This window comes from Bombina bombina, chromosome 4 (assembly GCF_027579735.1).
Source record: "Bombina bombina isolate aBomBom1 chromosome 4, aBomBom1.pri, whole genome shotgun sequence".
NCBI lineage: Eukaryota > Metazoa > Chordata > Amphibia > Anura > Bombinatoridae > Bombina > Bombina bombina.
The window spans coordinates 1,183,931,631-1,183,937,630 of NC_069502.1; positions in this window are offsets into that span (position 1 = coordinate 1,183,931,631).

The following is a 6,000-nucleotide window of genomic DNA, read 5'->3' on the forward strand; positions in this document are numbered from 1 at the left end:
CCCTCATTGGATTGACAATAATTGACACACTCTGATCACTGTTGGTTCACGAGCCTGTAAAGTTCAAGTGTCCTGAGCTCTCACCCTGCCTGGCTAAGAGTTGCGCTTTTGACTTTCATACAGTTACAGGGGACCAGTATCATAACTTCACACTACTTTGCCACCCCTGACACCTCTTGGAAGCCAAAGCCTCTGTGTTTAACAGCTACATAGGGAAGTGTAGCTCCACTGTGTCTCTCCCCCTCCTTTCCTGCTCTACCTTAGAGCAGGTCATACATACCCTAGTTCCCTTTTCCGGCTGAGCCCAGTGGTGGCGCTTTTCCTGGGGAGAGACACATTTAACATTGGAATATCAGCTCCAGGAGCTATCCATTACCTACCCCCAGCCGGACAGCCCTATAATCACAATTACACCAGCCTTCCACTTATGACATTTCTCACTTGTTTAGCCTATTTAGCCTGGCAATGAGGTGCTAAATACTGCGGCACCCCTCCCCACTGGTGCGAAACAGCTGTGTCTGCTAGGTCACCCCAGCTGAGACCCTTCTTACACCTACAATCAGGGGTCCTGCTACACAATGTCACAACAAACCAAAAGGAAGTCTAAGGGTCCCCATCCCTCAAAGCACACAGTCCGAGACCATTTCCAACCCATTAGAGATCCTATACCGGACATCTCAGATGATGACAGATCTATCTCTCCTCCTCTATCCGAAAGGAGGGCCAGTGTGAGAAGTTCGCCACCCTCCCACACGCAGTCTGAAATAGTCACCATTGACTCTATAAAATTACTCTTAAATCAACAAACCCAATCTTTTGCAAAAAGATTCGACAAGCTAGAGAGGTCTTTTGATGATCTACGGAAAGACATTGTCACAGTCAACCAGAGAACAGATATAATAGAGCGTAAACAAGAAGACCTACTAGTAGACCATACAAACTGGGTTAGCTATACTCAAAATCTGGCAGACCAGGTGTCCTTCCTGGAGGCGAAACTGGCAGACTTAGAGGACCGTTCCAGGCGGAACAATATTAGAATACGTGGAATTCCTGAGTCTGTGGGCCCTCAGGAGATAGAAAACTATGCCCAGACACTCTTCAGAGCTATCTTAGGTTCCACAGGGGAACATGATGTGAGAATTGATAGAATTCATAGAGCGGCTAGACCACACAACCTCCCTATGGATAAGCCCAGAGACACCATGGCCAGACTCCATTACTATTCCTCCAAAGATAGACTTATGAAAGTGACCCTTAGACAACCTCAGTTACCAGAACAATTCCAGGACATAGCATTATACCCAGATTTATCCTCCTTTACCCTGCAGCAAAGAAGAAGCTTTAACTAATCCACCAGAGTTCTACGTTTGCACCAAATCCGATATAGATGGGGATATCCTACGAAGCTGATCATTACCAAAGATGGAACTCAACACACAGCCCTTACTCTGCGGCAGGCTCAGGATCTGCTGAGGGTTTGGAATTTGCCTTCCGGAAATGTGGAAGGCGACCCTCCCCGCCCACAAGGAGCGGGCCCTCCGCTGAGGCCGGGGGCCCAGGCCTGGAATCCAGGCAGACAGGAACTAGCTCATCAAAACCCGGTTCAATGACTCAACCTTCTTTGCCATGTGTAATGGGCTATCTCCTATCTATAACAGGACCCTTGTTGGTCGTGTTGCAGGCTAACCCTTGTTGGCCAGCTTTCTCTGAAGACTGAGACTGTTTCCAATGCCTTAACATTTCCAGAGGACTGGTAATGTACCAAAGACTGAACCTCCTGTTAATTATTTGCTGTTTGATGTTTTTTGTTCTTACAGGTGTCCTAAATAATGCAAGTGTTTAACCCAGGGTACTATATCACTTCCTCATTTAGTGGTGTCACTAAAGGCCAATCTTTACCCTGGCTACTTGTTCCCTTTTCTCTCTTTTCTTCTCTCCGTTTCTTCCTTCCTGTCGGCTCCCCCTTTCCCCTCTCCTCCCGCCCTTTCTCCTCTTGCCTTCCACCCATATCTCTGTTGCTCCTCCTTTTCTTTCTGAACCCCCCTCCCTTAACCCTTAGTCTTTCCCCCTTGTCTCCTCTCATCTCCCCCAAGAACTATCCCCTCTACCCTCTCCTTCCTACTCCACCTCTACCTCTCTTGTTCCTTACCTAACTTCCCCACTATCAATTCTTCCTCCTTTGACCCCATCTCTGAATCAGGCCTGTAACCCCCCCTGCGAATGGGCTACAGAAGGAGACAGGTTTTGGTAAGCTCTTTTCCCTGGGACTATCTCCTGAAATGTGAAATCCTTATGTTGAGAATGTAATTTTGCTGTGCCTTTGATTTTCTATACCGTGCACCTCTCTATAGACCCATTTTGTAAATGCTTATATGAATGCTTATATTTGTCTATTTTCTATGACTTATATGTGCTACCTGATGTACAGACTAACTTGCTGGCCAGCTCCCCCTAGGGATTGAGACTGTTCCGAATAACTTGATGCTGCCAGAGGCTTGGTAAAGTACTGTAGAATGACCCCTTTGTTAACTTTCAATTGTTTGCTGTTTACTGTTATATGTTAGTGTCTTATTCACTGTACATGCCCACCTCAGGACTCTGGGTTACTTTCTAACTCTATGATTGTTACTAGAAACCACTGATACTTATTTATATCTTGCAAAAATGTATATGAGTATTTGTATTTACCTACTTAATATGACTCATAAGTGCCTCCTGTTGCCCATCACTCCTCCTAAAAACTCTTGGTCCCTTCCCTACCTTACTTAACCAGGGCGCGGAAGTATAACACAGGGTCATCCACTTTATCCCCTCCCCAGCCCTAACACCTTTTGTCTCCCTCCCTCCTCCCTTCCCCCTCCGTTGCCTTCCCTTTCCCTCTCATCGGCCTTCTAGGCTGACTGGCCACAGCTCCTTCGGCAAGTAGTTTAATGCTCATACATTACACATTGGTGGTGGAGGGGAGCCCTTTGACTCCCTCCCTTCACTGACTTCCCCTTCCCCCCCCCCAGGGGACTGTGTTGTTCCTCCTTTTCTTCCTGAACCCCCCTCCCTTTACCCTTGGTCCTTACCCCCTTGTCTCCTCTCATCTCCCACCAGAACTATCCCCTCTACCCTCTCCTTCCTATTCCACCTCTACCTCTCTTGTTCCTTACCTAACTTCTCCACTATCACTTCTCCCTCCTTTGACCTGATCTCTGAATCAGGCCTGTACTCCCCCCCCCTGTGAATAGGCTACAGAAGGGGACAGGTTTTGGTAAGCTCTTTCCCCTGGGGCTATCTCCTGAAATGTGAAATCCCTATGTTGAGAATGTAATTTTGCTGTGCCTTTGATTTTCTATACCGTGCACCTCTCTATAGACCCATTTTGTAAATGCTTATATGAATGCTTATATTTGTCTATCTTCTATGACTTATATGTGCTACCTGATGTACAGACTAACTTTGCTGGCCAGCTCCTCCTAAGGATTGAGACTGTTCCGAATAACTTGATGCTGCCAGAGGTTTGGTAAAGTACTGTAGAATGACCCCTTTGTTAACTGTCAATTGTTTGCTGTTTGCTCTTATCTGTTAGTGTTTTATTCACTGTACATACCCACCCCAGGAATATCTTGTAGAAGTTTATATGAGTATTTGTATTTACCTACTTAATATGACTTATAAGTGCCACCTGTTGTCCATCACTCCCCCTAAAAATTCTTGGTCCCTTCCCTACCTACTCAACCAGGACGCGGAAGTATAGCACAGGGTCATCCACTCTATCTCCTCCCCAGCCCTAACACCTTTTGTCCCCCTCCCTCCTCCCTTCCCCCCTCCATTGCCTTCCCTTTCCCTCTCATCGGCCTTCTAGGCTAACTGGCCACAGCTCCTTCAGCAAGTAGTTTAATGCTCATACATCATGCACTGGTGGTGGAGGGGAGCCCTTCGACTCCCCCCCTTCACTGACTTCCCTTTCCCCCCCCTGGGGACTGTCCTATTTGGTGCGGTTAGGGATTGTCCACGTTATCCTCCGCACTCCCTATTTGGCAGAGTGTATTAGTCTCTGCCCAGTCTGAAGAACCTAGTATACTTCAGTGTACCCCTCCCCTAATTTCTTCTATCTCGGCCCGTTTCTTCCCTTCCTCTCTCTCCCCCCCCATTTTTTTTTTCTCTCTCTCCCTTTCAACTATGAGAATCGCCACGCTAAATGTTTGGGGTCTTAATTCCCCTACTAAGAGAAGCCTTCTTCTCACATTTTTGAAAAATCAACGACTAGATTTTGTGTATATACAGGAGACCCATTGGACGGGGTCGCGGGCCGCCATGTTTTCACCCCAGAGATTTCCCAGTCTGCCTGTCCTCCACCTTTCACAAAAAGGCCAGGGGAGTTACTATCCTAATTGGTAGACATGTCTCCTACGAGCCTATATATCTTGAATCAGATCCCTCAGGCCGGTATATAATATGTGTCTGTCGGCTGGACAACATGCTGGTTACTTTGGTGGCTCTGTATTCCACTAATGTCAACCAGACCATGATGCAGTGGTTGTGGACATCACTTTCTCTCCCTCTGGGGAGGGTGGACGCTCTTGGCGCTTACCGGAGTATCTCCTTGTGGACTATCAGGTCCCTCTCTGGAAGCAGGAAATAGTGGGGTTCCTCAGTATAAATGACACGGGATCCATACCAGCACTAACTTTGTGGGCGACGCTCAAGGCTTATCTCTGTGGACTCTTTATGCAGAGGTCTTTGGAGACCAGACGGCTCAAAGGGCTGGCTTAGCTCAACTCTATCATGAGTACACTCTCTCCAGAAGTCGGCTTAGAGAGACTAGATTGGATAAGGAAAGTCCAGGCTTTTAAAAAACAGATAGAGACCTGTGAGCTAGACAAGGTCCAGAGAGGACTCTATTTTCTGAAACAGAGGTATTATCACAAAGGGGACAGAGCGGATAAGCTTCTGGCCCACAAACTTCAACAAAGAACATTACTAAGCAAAATAGCATTTATCACGAAAGATAATAGGAAATTCTACTCCCCTAGTGACATAGGAGAGGTTTTTGCTGACTACTATAGTGGTCTTTATCAGATCTCTGATGACCCCTGCTCGCACTTCGCGCCGGTGTCCGCTATCCCTGAGTTCCTTAGCAAGCTCCAGCTGCCGAGGGTCCCTGAGAGCCTGGTGGACTCTCTCGCTGCTCCCATCTCGGCGGAGGAGATCATGTCGACGATAAAGAGCCTTAAGGCACACAAATCTCCAGGACCAGACGGGTTTGATGCCATGTTTTATAAAAAATTTGTGGCTCAGCTCTGTCCCCTCCTTGTCCGGGTGTTTGGGGAGGCAATGGTTGCTGGCAAGTTTCCCCAAGAGTTCTTGGAGGCGTCAATTATAACTATACCCAAGCCCGGGAAGAACCCTGAGTTCTGCAAGAGCTATCGCCCAATATCTCTCATAAATGGTGATGTAAAACTTTACGCAAAAATTCTGGCCTCAAGACTAAACAAAATCCTTCCGGTTTTGGTCCACCCGGATCAGGTGGGCTTCACTCCAGGCCGCCCGGGCTCAGACAACACTAGGTGCCTATTGAATATCTTCTTTGAGACTGCTGCGCTCGGGATCCCACTGGTTACCCTGTTGCTCGATGCTGAAAAAGCATTCGACAGGGTCCGGTGGGAGTACATGGTGGAGGTTTTGCGATCTTTTGGTTTCCCTTGCGCTTTCATAACGGCGGTCATGGCTCTATACTTGGACCCATCTGCTAGAGTGAGAGGACTGGGGTTTGTATCTAGAGCTTTCAGGATCAAGAATGGCACGAGACAGGGGTGTCCTCTGTCTCCACTTCTTTTTGCTCTGATGATGGAACCTCTGGCCACCAGGCTCCGGGCGGCCCCCTCTATCCAACCCCTGGTGCTACATGACATCCCGCAAGTCTTGGCGCTGTTTGCGGATGACTTGACGATCTTCCTGGCTGAGCCGGAGGAATCTCTTCCTGAATTATTTAAAATATTATCAGAGTTTGCT